General features: G+C 38.5%; 1 long non-coding RNA gene across 1 annotated transcript; it reads left to right on the top strand.

Moving 5' to 3' along the window:
* The first annotated feature begins 324 nt into the window (after positions 1–324).
* LOC129697399 (uncharacterized) lies at positions 325–13,842 on the top strand. The gene is made up of 3 exons (XR_008723519.1): positions 325–1,040; positions 12,249–12,474; positions 12,686–13,842. It is a non-coding gene; the product is annotated as an uncharacterized LOC129697399 (long non-coding RNA).
* Positions 13,843–14,129: the final 287 nt, after the last annotated feature.

Genomic DNA, 14,129 nt, shown 5'->3' with positions numbered 1-14,129 from the left:
CAATCTAACAAGACTATCAGAGTAGAAATTAATTACTGCCCAAATGTTATATTTTCATATTTGTTATTGAGTATAGAAGTTGGGAGGTCTTGCAGTTGCATAAGATGTTGGTGAGACCGCATTTAGAATATTGTGTTCAGTCCTGGGCACCATGTTATAGGAACAATATTGTCAAGCTTGAAAGGGTTCAGAAAAGATTTACCAGGATGTTGCGAGAACTAGAGGGTGTGAGCTATAGGGAGAGATTGAGTCGGCTGGGTCTCTCTTCCATGGAGCATAGGATCATGGACAAAATCATGAGAGGAATAGATCGGGTAGATGCACAGAGTCTCTTGCCCAGGGTAGGGGAATCGGGGACCAAAGGACATAGGTTCAAGGTGAAGGGGAAAAGATTTAATAGGAATCCGAGGGGTAACTTTTTCACACAAAGGGTGGTGAGTGTATGGACCAGGCTGCCAGAGGAGGTAGTTGAGGCTGGGACTATCCCATCGTTTAAGAGACAGTTAGACAGGTACATGGATAGGACGGGTTTGGAGGGATATGGACCAAGTGCAGGTAAGTGGGACTAGTGTAGCTGGGACATTGTTGGTTGGTGTGGGCGAATTGGGCCGAAAGGCCTGTTTCCACATTGTATCACTCTACGACTTTATGACTATAAAATGCTTAAAAAGCTGGTCATGCTTACTCAATATATTTTTAGAAAGTGCATCAAACTTTACTATTGATTAAATTAATCATTCACATAATTTGCCAATTTGAAGCAAACCGAATTAACTCTTCAAAAAAATAAATTGTCGTTACCACTCTTTTGGGATATGTTTTTTATGGACCATCCCCTTGTGGGATAGGGTTACTGTCAGGAGGATAATATGGCTATTTCACGGCTATTGTTGGATGAGTGTATTTACTGCAGGAGAATATTGTAGAATTTGGAATGCATCTTTGAGCTTCCACTCATAATCTCTTTTGCACGGATTTTCATTGATTTTCAACTTTCACGATTTTCCGTTGCATAGTGACTTGCCTCATGGTTTAAGCAGGTGAGTGCATATTATATAAATTGTACAGTCTAAACATATCAACTGTTCTGTTAAAAAAAACAGGGTGAAAACCTGGACTTGGAATTTGTTAGGTTCTCGGTTTTTGTGGCCAAATACAGTTTAGTTACCAATAAGAGACAAATTTGGATCGATCTAGAATACCAATTAAGTCAGTCTGAAAACAATTCCAAGAATGAGGGCTTGTCTAATGAGGAAAGATTAAGCAAACGAGCCTTTACTTATTTTAAATCTGATTTGCAAATATAAAGGATCATTTAAAATATTCAGAACAAAGTATCCAACTGGCAGAATATTTGGAATTTAGCTGTTATTGGATACTCATGTATAGAAAAAAAATTCAAATATTTTCAGTAGTAACATAATGACGATAAATTCAACATTTGTCCAGCTATTAGTGGTCACACCATCATGGTAATTCTGTGGTGAACATTACTCATCACACTATGGTTTGTCCTTACATTCTCCTTGTGGCTCTGATGAAGTGCCTTTAGGAGATAAACATACTTGTGATGCAGAGTGCTCACAGTAGTGCAATTATCTCTGATATCAGAATCATTGCAGTTTTTAGCCAGCTATCTGAAGCACGTCGCAATTTAAGTATTATGCCTCCCATAACCCAAGTCTGGTAATTATCCACATTTCTACTGAATATTAAGATTGAAATGTAATTTTTGGTGGTTGATTTTGCCTCCTTACCTTGCTTAGGAGCATTATGTTAAGGAATAATCGAAGAACACAAGCCTCTCAAATCAAAGTTATTATACAGAGTATTACAAACTCGATGGATTGCTGTTTCGAAATATTGATTCACCAATCAATATGTTATTCTAATTCATCAAGTAACTCTAGCTTCAATGAGCAAGGGGACACAAAAAAGATCTCTTTGGAATTTTGAACTCAATATTTTAAAGAGAATCAAGAGTATATGAAATGTCAAAGATAAATTTAAATATGATAGAATAGAATAGAATAGAATGCCTTTTATTGTAATTCAAACAGCTTGGTTTGAACGAAATTGCATTTTCGACAGTCTTACATTAAGACGGCCAGCTCCGCGATGTCAGGTCCGTTGGTTCTGCGACTGAAGCCCCCAGGTTGGTCCCGGCCGGAGGCCACCGCCGGCTCCACGATGTTAGGCCCAACGACACCGGAGACTCGACAGGGAAAAAGTCGGGTCCCCGTACAGGAAGAGATTAACGGTTTCCCCCACCCACCCCCCACATATACACAGCTAAGGAAAAATAATAAAAACTAGAGTCAAGACATACATTTAACGAGACAAAAATGGAAAAATAGGCAGACGGACTGTAGTCAAGCCGCTGCCAATAGGCGCAGCCACAGTGGCATTGGCAGATACATCCAATGCAAAATATATAAACTAAAATAAATAGAGCTAATTAATAGCTTTGTTGGATTTAGAAATTTCTGAAACTGTTTGTAATCGCGGAATTGATAAAGCTACTTTCAAGGCAAGCAGCAACTCGACCAAGAATCCTCAGAAATTCCAGTTTTGACCAAATTTAGTGCATTTTATTTGGCATTTTTGCTGCGCTGTAAATCTGCATTTAAAACAAAAATAATTATCCAGCAAATATTTATTTTTTGAATTAGTGAAACTCATTATCACCTCTATTATATTTAGGTATTCCAGAAAAAATTTAATAATAATAAGATACAAGAGGTACCAATGCAACTCATGGCAAGTCCTCCCTGAAGTAGTGCAACCCAGGCAGTTCGAAGTTCAAAGTTTAGTTGGAGTTCATAATGTTTAATAACCTGATGGTCGTTGGGAAGACGCTGTTCTAAACAAGATCTAGTTATTATTTGTAAAGTACCTCAGTGATGTAAACATGTTGGCTGCATATTATGATGCTGGGGAAATAGGACGAAGCAGGTCATGTACGATACGATACGAGACAAAACGCGACGAGACAAAACGAAACAATACGATACGATTTGCTACAGTATGATACGATACGAAATGGGACTATATAATACGATAGAATTTTATTTATGACACGAGGGAAATTGATCTTCTAACAGTCATAAAACACAAAATAAGTGAAGCATGAAATTAAAGTGACGAGTGGAAAGGAGTGGGAATGGGCAAAGAGATTGGAGGGGGGGGGGGGGGGGGGGGGGGGGGAAGTCAGTCTACCCCACGACAGAAGGGGGGTAGGAGTTGTGCGGTTTGATAGCCACAGGGAAGAAGGATCTCCTGTGGCGTTCTGTCCTGCATCTTGGTGGACCCAGTCTGTTGCTGAATGTGCTTCTCAGGTTGACCAGTGCGTCATGCAGTATTATTGTCCAGGATGCTCCGCAGTTTGAGGAGCATCCTCCTCTCCAAGACCACCTCCCATAATTTGACTCCGCCCCCAGGATGGAGCCAGCTTTCTTGATGAGTTTGTTAATTCTATTGGCATCCGCAGCCCTCATCCTGTTGCCCCAGCACACGACAGCGAAGGAGATGGCACTGGCTACCACTGATTGGTAGAACATCTGCAGCATCTTACTGAGTTCTGAATACTGAAGGGCAGCTTGTTGGCTTCTTAAACAGAACCATTCACAAGAAACTTTCAAAAGTAATAGCTTAAGTTCCAAATTCCTTGGGCAAAATTTTCATGAAAAGCTGCCTCTAAGCAAAGTTCTCAATGAATTCCATTTCGTGATACGAATAGTATTTTCAAGGAGAGAAAAAAATATTGTTTTTGCTCCATGCTCTGCAATGGCCTTGGGAAATGAATCCAGGACAAAAAACGATCAGTCTCATCTGACTGTGCAAACTTTAGTGTCAGTTCTGAAAACATGAAAATATGCTTACCTCGCGGCAAAATGTGGTCGATCATTTCTAGAGCCTTTTATGCCACGATGGAAATTTGGCAGGTCCCAATTCTGTGTCTGATGCGGTCTCCATGATAGCTACACATTATGTTCTGTAATCATAAGGTCATAAGATCATAAGTGATAGGAGTAGAATTAGGCCATTTGGCCCATCATGTCTACTCCGTCATTCAATCATGGCTGAACTATTTCTCCCTCATTTTCCTGCCCTCTCCCCATAATCTCATTTTCCTGCCCTCTCCCCATAAACTGCATTTTCCTGCCCTCTCCCCATAATCTCTGACACCCGTACTTATCAAGAATCTATCTCTGCCTTAAAAATATCCACTGACTTTGCCTCCACAGCCTTCTGCGGCAAAGTATTCCACAGATTCACCACCCTCTGACTAAAGAAATGCTGAAAATCTTTTGGAGCTTTGCGAGGGAAATTAGATCACATTGTCCCAGGAGTGATACTGTTGGGCACTCCCAAAGGATGCAGGTTCTCACAGCTCAGCATCAGACTAGCCCACTACTACGATTCCCGTTCATTTATTTTAACCGTCCGTCCACAATGGACAGTGGTGAAGCCACATTTAGAGTATTGCATTCAGTTCTGCGCACCATGTTGCAGGAAATATGTTGTCAAGTTGGAATAGATACAGGGATGTTACCAGGACTTGAAGGTCTGAGCTACAGGGAGAGGTTGAGCAGGTTGGGACTTCATTCCTTGGAGTGCAGGAGGATGAGGGGTGATCTTGTAGAGGAGCATAAAATCATGAGAGGAATAGATGGGGCAGATGCACAGAGTCTCTTGCCCAAACTAGGGGAATCGAGAGCCACAGGACATAGGTTTCAGATAAAGGGGGAAAGATTTTATAGGAATCTGAGGGTTAACCTTTCCACACAAAGGGTGATGGGTGTATGGAACAAGCTGCCAGAATAGGTAGTTGAGGCAGGGACTATTGCAAAGTTTAAGAAACAATTAGACAGGTACATGGATAGGATAGCCTTAGAGGGAAATTGGCCAAATGCAGGCAGGTGGGACTAGTGTAGATGTGACATTTTGGTCGGCGTGGGGAATACCTCCACCATTATTGTTTTTTTTTAATTCCAGAATTTTAATCTCTCCAGTGTTATGATTTTCAGGCATTTACTTCTCATTTGCCATAAATTCAATCATACAGCAGATACCTACTTTCCACCATTCACTCTATCCTTCTCCCTCTCTCCCCCTTTCTTCCCTCCTTCTCTTGCAAAGTTTCGGAAGAGTTCAGAATGATAGATATCTTTCCTCATTTAACATTTTTGAAAACATTGATGGCAAATATCTCCTGCAGCAATTTTGAACTCCACTGAGAGGTTGTTCCTGGATTGTTTTGTTCAGCTTAATCTGAATTTGAACTGTGCAGTTTTCTTTCACTAGATGGCAGTGTAGACACATACAATACACTTGATTTAAGTAGAGATGGAAGCTCATGCTGACTTTTTGTCCTCAAGAGAAGAAATATTATCTGTAAATTCAGAAAGTAAACAATGAACCCTATCATATCATCCAGAAATCTGTAACAAATACCTTATAAAAAAATGAAGTTGTAACTGAGAGAGTAGACATGGGTAATGTGGTAGATGTAATTTATCTAGGTTTTCAAATGTGTTTGAATAAATGCCACAATATATATAACTGAATAACCATGTGGTGTCAGGGAGCATGGAATACGTTTAAATGTCTGATTTTCAGAGTGGTAACATGTGGAAAATGGATCTGCACAGCTACCAGCTGGGACCACTATTTTTTTCCTATTTTATATGCTGTTTTAGCCTTTAGAATCACATATCTAATTGCTAAATTAAAAAATTACACCATCCTGCGGGATAATCAAAACGGAGGTGGATTGCAATAAATTGCCAGAATAGATTGATAAAGTCCCAGGATGTGTAGACATTTGACAAACTAATTTAAATGGAGCCAATTTTTGTGTTTGGGAAAGAAAAATAAGATGTCACATAAAACATAAGAATTTATTTAATGTAGAGAAGCGTAAGAGCTCTCAAATTACAAAGAACAATTTATTTAAAATAGCAACACAGTTTAATAAGGCCATGATAAAAGTTATTGAGTTTAGTTTATTCTCACGTGGACTGAGGTACAGTGAAAAGCTTTTGTTGCATGCCAACCAGTCAGCGGAAAGACAATACTTGATTACAATCGAGCCATCCACAGTGTACAGACACACGATAAAGGGAATAACGTGAAGAATGTTTAGTGCAAGATAAAGCCAGTTAAGTCTGACCAAAGGTGGTCCGAAGGTCTCCAATGAGGTAGATAGTTCAAGACTGCTCTCTAGTTGTTGGTAGGATGGTTCAGTTGCCTGATAACAGCTGGGAAGAATCTGACTCTGAACCTGGAGATGCTTTTTTTCACACTGAGGGTTTATTACCAAAGAAAGAGCTGTCATGTGGAAAGGTTATTCTAAGCATGTGTAGTCATTGGACAAACCACACTTATGGGAAAGTGTATAATTCTGGTCACATGAAAAGAAGGCGATGGAGATTTAAGAGTATACCATGACATATCCACAGAAAAGACGAAAAGCAAGGTTATTGTTCTTTTGAAAACAAACCGCTATGTGGTGTGCTTCCACTATGTGGGACGAGCAGAATTTGAGGCCATCGGTATAAAATAGTCCCCGAGAAACCAAACTGGCAATTGAGAAGAAACTTATTTATGTCAAGCGGTGAGAATATGGAATTGTGCATGACAGCATACAAGTGAATAATGTGGGTTTACTTAGGAGGAAGCAAGAAAAGGGATCTGAGAAAGAAGAGGATGGGGTTAAAGAATGGGAGGCGTAATGGTAGAGTTGCGGGAGAGTTGCTGCCTTACAACGCCAGAGACATTGCTTTAAACCTGTCTGTCTGTGTGTGTGTGCTGTCTTATAGAGTTTGTATGCTCTCCCTGTCATCATGTAGGTTTTCACTGGGTGCTCCCGCTTCCTCACACACTCCAAAGACGTACAGGTTTGTAGGTTAATTGACTTTGGTAAAAATCATAAGTTTTCCCTTGTGTGTAGGATAGCGCTAGTGTACGGGGTGATTCACTGGTCGGTGCGGACTCAGTGGACACTAGAGCCTGTTTCCATGCTGTGTCACTAAAGTCTAAAGTCTATGAGATCGGATAGAAGAATGGAAGGAGCATAAATGCTGAATTGGTCGGAAAGGTTTGATTTTGTGCTCTGCAATGTGTAATTCTCTATGTTTATTTGCTAGAATGTTGATGTATTTCTGATCTGAAACTTTCATTTAATGAGACAAGTGCTTAAAGTTTGATAAACCAAAGACTTGGCTGCTTAATTATTTCTGCCTGGTCTTTATAATCTTCATTGCAATGTAACCTTTACCGGATTCCTTTTTGTTGGTAGAGATATTTTTTTGGTGTTTTCTTTATGGAGACCCGCATGGTTTCTTCCCTTCCAGTCCTGTCACAAATTGATCTGACCAATTTAAGCAAGAGCCAGCAACTGAATTTCTGAACTCATGAAGACCTGAATCAATTACAGCTCAATATGTCTTTGCATACATGGAGTCATTAATGTCAGTGGAAGTTAATTTCTACTGAAGTCAGTGGAAACTGTTGATATATTGGGTTTAATATTTGAGTCTCGTGGTCACTGAAAATCAATCTTTTGCAAAGATCTTGTGCTTTGATCTCCAGTTATGACGAGAAAACCAAATTTCATACTACCAATTATTTGCTTTCAGACATGATGAGGAGGAAAGAAAACTGCAGAGATGATGTATTGATGCAGGGAAGTGATGTTTCCTCATTTTGTCACTGCGTCTTACTAAATAGGTTTACCCAAAAGAGTTATTAATGGATATGATTACTATAACAAATGTGATTCTATTAAATGGGATTAGATTGGATTTATATGGATTAAAATCCTAACCAGCACTGGCAATTTGGATCTAATTGATCTAAATGTTGGGTTTGGCCAAATTTAGATTATTTTGTGGTATTCAGGCGCCTTTAACCATTAAAAAATAACTTTGAAAATCCAATGTGCCAGAATGTTCTGGAGTATACATGCACTGTTTGTTAGACTTCATCCAAAGAACGTTTTGTCCTTTTGTCTGGTGGAAGTGCATGTGGAGAGTAGTGTAACCATGGCAATTGGGCACCAGGGACCTTATTGAAAAATGGGACCAACAATCCTTACCAATGAGATTTAATAATTGGGAAATAAGCATGGAAAGGGCAAAGAGGGTAAACTAGAATTGGTGCATTCAACGTCAACTTTGGCATGGAAAGAGAAATAAAGAAAAGGTAAGAGTAGTCAGATTCAGAGAGAAAAAATAAATGGGAAAAGAAAAACAATTACAATCTTATATTTCACAATTCATTACCTGGAGGAATGAAACTACACACGTTTAACCGTTCACTTTCTGGGTGTCAATAACAATTACCACATCATTAAATAGATAATTACGCTATTAATTACGACACTTAACTTTCTGTAGCGGGTTTAATGAGCAATTAATGTGCAAATGCAGCAACTCATGAAACACTCAGAGGTTGAGGTCAAGATGCCATTTTTTGAAGTTATTGATGAGTGGCGCAAATTGTGCAGAAACTTGTGGCAATTTGCAAATCACGGGGTATCTCTGCCTTGGTAATAGCCAATTTGCACATTAATAACGTGAGTAATGTTCACACACTTATTATTGCAGCCAAATCCGGCCATTAGTGTCTATCACGATGTTTGAAAAACTTGAATTATTCCGTGAACAAAATGTTATTGTTAAAGGTACAATATGTTAGAGATACATACCTCTTTTGTCTGTATAATGGATACAATACAAATCCCTATAGCCTGTTAGAGAATATATTTGAGAGAAATATCCCTATAGCCTGTATAATGGAACAGTGTTTTATAGACTTGTTGCACAATTACCACAGAAATGCCTGCCTTGACTGAGGGGAATAATAATTCTTAATAGCGGCTGCTTCTACCTGACTTCATAGCTCGTGTGTGATTCCTAAAAACTTTATGCAATTGTTTTTCTCCTATTCCTCCCCAAACCACCGCTTTAGACAAAATCAGCTGGAGGAAAAAAACAAATTCTCTGGACGACAAATCCAGCTGGAACCTACAGATGGTCTCCAGGTGCTGCGGTAGAGGTTGCTTTCCTACCTTTCATAGTGTATGCATTACTGACAAATCAGGTTTGACACCAGGAATCGCTGGACTGGTAGCTCGCTAGCTGTTTCGCTAAGCTCTCCTTGACGCAACTTAAATTGTTTGTGGCAAGCTGGGATTTGGTCACAAACAAGGATCGGCCAAAGCTAGTGGGTAGGCCAAATTCAAAGCCCCTGCCAAATTCCTGTTGTATTTCTGTCACAAGGTGAGTGGTGATGGGGGGAGTGGGGTGTTGCATTGAAAGAGCTTCCTAAGTGCATGTTTTGAAACTCAGAGACAGTGGTGGGAAAGGCCGCCAGAGTTAAGTCTTCTTCCTTAAAGTTTGTAGATTGATCAGTGAGTGCACTTGCAGATCACGTGGAAGTTCTTTCAACCACATGTTCATTCAAGCTAGATGTCATAATTTGGAAAAGTGCAGAATATCAATGGGCATTGTTTTCGGAATAGTTCTTCTGAAGGAATTCCTTGTTAATTCCTTCTCAATGTATCAACCACAATTAGCTGTGGCCAGTTTCATAATGTTTTACAAACTCCTCCAAAATTTCTGCTTGGTAAATCTCACAGTGATTCATCCATCTTTCTACCTCTGAGTTTGTTTAGAGCTGTCAGCTGGCTGCCACAGTTTGTATTGCTAATGTGTGATATTATATTTATGTGGTACTATTCCAGGCTTATTCACTGGGAAAATGCCTACCAGCTGTTTGGAGAAATGACGCAACGGCCCTTTAATGAGAAAGTCTTTGATGCCATTTTTCTATTATAGATTTTTAAAATAAATAGAATTGCAGTTAAAAAGTTGATAAAATCACACCATCAGAACAAGTTGACATTGTGGTGTTGAGTGATGGATGACCCAATCAGATTGCTTGCTCTTTTACTGTAATGGTTGTATTATTAAATGCAGTTGATTCAAACACAATGATCCTGTTTGCATTACTAACAGTAAAGTAAACTAAACTGAAATGCATTTTGATGAGTTTATTGAATATAAAAGTCTGCAAATCAAGGTTGTGATGAAAGCAAGCTGAATCACCGACAAAGGGTGCTCTGCTCATTAGTTTCCATACAGAAAAACATGAAAATTTCAAACTTGTTCTAGAAATGTAACTACTATATGTATGGTAAGATAATGCATAAAGCACACCGCTCATACACATAGGTGAGTGGGTGTTGGGTTGGACAATGATGCATTTGGTGAAGCAATCATTATCAGCTAGAGGTTGCTGGAGAATGCTGGGAATTCCATGCATAATTATCACCATTTTCTGCAATAGTGCTAACAGGTTTGGTAGGAACATGGTCATTCTCCACTTACCTGCAGAGTGCTTTAATTTACATAGAAATGAACAGTCTTCAAAGACATAGCTGTGGAAACATCAGAAGTAAAGTAGCTGATATTCATTTTATTAATTCAATGAGCTTACTTAAATAATTTTCTTTTTCAAGTTTTCAATTTGTTAAATTTTAGAAGTGTTTCATGTTTTGGATTTTAATAGTTTTAATAGTTCGATAAATTTTGCAATGTTTAATGATTCTAACAAACAATTGTTAAATTTGTTTTTTAACAATTCTGGATAATTCCGATATTCAGAAATATTTAGAGATTTTCTAGGTTTGACAGCTGGCTAAGACAGCAGGGATGGGTTAATCAACCACAAAAACTATTGTTCAGTTGTTCCATTTGAAGAGCTTCTTTTCCTACCACCTCGGCAAACATAATATTGCACGTTATCTTTGAAAATTGAGCTGGTATTTGGATGTATGTTCATGAGGATGGAACCACAAATGTTAAGTGCATGCTGACCATGTGGGTCGGTAGAAAGTGTAGTGAGCTCTCAATAGAAACAGGTTTTGAACTGAATTCTTTCAACTCTGGGCCTATGTGTTGCACTAATTAATTCTCTATTCCGTTACCTATTATTTTTGGATTTTAACTGCAACAGCAAAGGGTTATTAATTAGGGCAATGTTCACATTTTTATCAGGTATTGGTCGCTAAGAAATAATGCTGCATTGCACTTCAGGTAGCAGCAAATCCCTTCTGTAAAATCCAGAAACTGTCTTAGAATGGATACAGTAATAAAAACATCATGAGAGATAAAAGTTGAGAGCATTGCAAATATTCATCGAAAACTTTGATAAAATTCGAGAATTATTCTATCAATTTTTCCCCCCCCTAAATTACAATTACCTATGTGGAGTTTAATTAAGTCGGGACCGATTTATTTCAGATTCTCTGGTGGCAATTTTAACTTTCAATGCGAATACAAGCTAAGCAAATGCAATTCATTGATTTCATTACATTAATTTAATTCATTGTCTGCCATCAATGAGCAAATAAACAAACCGCTGGACCAATTCAATAGGTCAAGCATCATCTATGGATGGATACTTACTTTTTTCATTGATAACCCAGCATGTTTAATTAAAATATTTACTTTTTTAACACACATTATTACTTGCACATTCCAAGTAAGAACAGTCTTTAGCACATGTGTAGGAAGGAATTGCAGATGCTGGTTTATACCAAAGATAGACACAAAATGCTGGAGTGACCTTCGGATCTAAAGAAGGGAGCCAACCCAAAACATCACCCATTCCCTCTCTCCAGAGATGCTGCCTGCCCCGCTGAGTTACTCCAGCATTTTGTGTCAGTCCTTAGCACATTTTTTGTCCCAAAGTCTTATGGAAAAAAACAAAGTAATAACCCTTTTATTATAAGGCAGCAACACCTGGAAACTACAAGCAATCAAGATGCACTGATGATTTTTCTTTGAGGCTTTCCCTTTTAGTTAAGCATAATTTTTGTCCTATTTAAAAAGCACAAATTGCAGAATAATAAATCTTGTTTGAACATTATAAATCACTGCGTTTTCAAATGGAAGATAGACTTTCTAGTTTCAGTTCTTAGATTCACATGGAGAAGCGTTGCAGCTTGATGTTTTTAATCATTAGCTAGGCATCTGATTTTCATTCTGTTTATTTCCACAATTTGGAAAATTAATGGAATTAGTTATCGGGGAGGAAATGCAAAACTTCCAGAGGAGCAATTAATCTTCAGGGTGATTTCTGTGTGGAGTGAACTGTTGTGTCAAACTGGTTCACATGGTGCTCAAAACTATTAACTACTTTTTTAAAGTGTTAACTGTTCATTGCCCTTCCAACAGCATCCTTGGTGACCCTGCTCCTTCTGATGTTATGGGAGGACAACAGCTGTAATGCTACCAGCATTCCATGATACACTTGGTGATATTGCATTTTGAGTGGGCAATCAGGCAGCTAAGTTACCGGGGGCTTTCATGTCTGCCTATGATGATGCCATCTGTGCTTCGATGGTGAACATTAACATAGCCGTAGGTTCATCATGGGAAATCACTGGCAGCCTCTCTTCAGGTAAGCTCCAACAAAAAAAACAAATCTGAAATGGAGGGGGGGGGGGGGGGGGGGGGGGGGGGGGGCATGAAATTAGAGAAATTTACAAAGTTTGACAAATTGCATCTTGGAGTAGCCACGAGCAAATGGCTTGTGATGATTAATAAGTGCAACAATAATTGCATTTCATTAAGATTGATGGCTCCCCATTTAACCTCCCCTCTCATTTCAGCCCTAAAGTGGAAAAAGATGAAGTTCTCATCTATAATGGCTCCTGCAATGTCTCCATGGCAATGAAGGCAGTGATAAAGTGTGAGGTGTTTCGACAGCCAGAGCTGGTTACAGTGAAGATAATAGAGACTTTGGAACATTGGGGACAGAGCATCTACGTACCATAATGTCACAGAGCCTATTAGCAAACCCTCACTCTGTCACAAACTGTTACAGGTGCAAACAAGGTTTGGTCAGAAGTCACATCATCTGGACCCTAAATACTGATTCCCACAGTAACGATTTCTTTTTTCAAGATATGTTGGGATTGCTTTATTTTTAAGAAAAATGACAAGCGAATATCAATGTAATGCACAATCTGAAGTGCTGCCCTTTAAAATTGAATATTTTGACCAATGCAGTTTACAATAGTATGTCAAAGCAATTGATCATATCTGATTTATATTACATTCCAGTTCAATAAAGATATATATTTTTAAATGTTATAAGACATTGCAGATGATTTTATATTGACCTTGAATGACAATGGTTCAGTCAAGTATCCCTTTGTGCTGCTTAAAAGTGCTGTTGATTTGATACAAAGATGAAAACTAGGGCTTACTTATAAACACCAGTGATTTTATTGTGACACCAATCCTTATAAGTACTTTATTGTGGTTTAAATACATTGGGATTCAAAAGATAATTTCTGAAAACTCGACAAAAAAATTCTATAGCAAAGTTTTCATAGTCAATATCATCTGCGGGGCGATTTAATGAGAACATCAAGTTAACCTAAATTCAAGTCAACCTAATAGGAGATTAGAATTATTCTGCTTCCCTACTTTTTATAACTTACTTTCATGAATAAAGAATATTGAGAAGCTTTCTGTGGCATTGAATACTAAGATATGTCATGGTTTTATTCCAAGATGACAAAGCCCATCCATTAAGTTCTTTGAATGCAGCTAGAAATGTGCTTTTTATGAATGAAACATGAGGTATGGAGAAGAAAGGAACTGCAGATGCTAGTTTACCAAGGAAAGACACAAAATGGTGGAGTAACTCAGCGGGTCATGCAGCATCCCTGGAGCACATGGATAGGTGATATGACCTTCCTTCAGACTGATCTGGGTGTGATTATAAATCTGCATCCTCCAACTTTCTAGGGCAGATACATTGTCCACTGCAGGTGTTGTATGTTGTCGGGTGAACTGTGTCCAAGGTCTGCCAATAAAATAACTGTTTATTTCTACTCTGTGGCCTGTTGCCCTTTTCATATCCTTAGGATGGTCCTAAAACATATATTGTATTGTTGAAGAATAATCAGCATTGTAATGTAGGGAAACTTATATTTGCCAATATGCAGACAAGATGTCAGAAATATGAATGAATTAATATCCAGTTAACAGAGAAATCAAGTGTGAAAATACCTACTTCCAGATTTAGAGAGTGTTTTCAACAAC

Source organism: Leucoraja erinacea, chromosome 5 (genome assembly GCF_028641065.1).
Source record: "Leucoraja erinacea ecotype New England chromosome 5, Leri_hhj_1, whole genome shotgun sequence".
NCBI classification, from domain to species: domain Eukaryota; kingdom Metazoa; phylum Chordata; class Chondrichthyes; order Rajiformes; family Rajidae; genus Leucoraja; species Leucoraja erinaceus.
The sequence above is the reverse complement of the archived record's forward strand: the minus strand, read 5'-3'. Positions and strand labels throughout refer to the sequence as shown.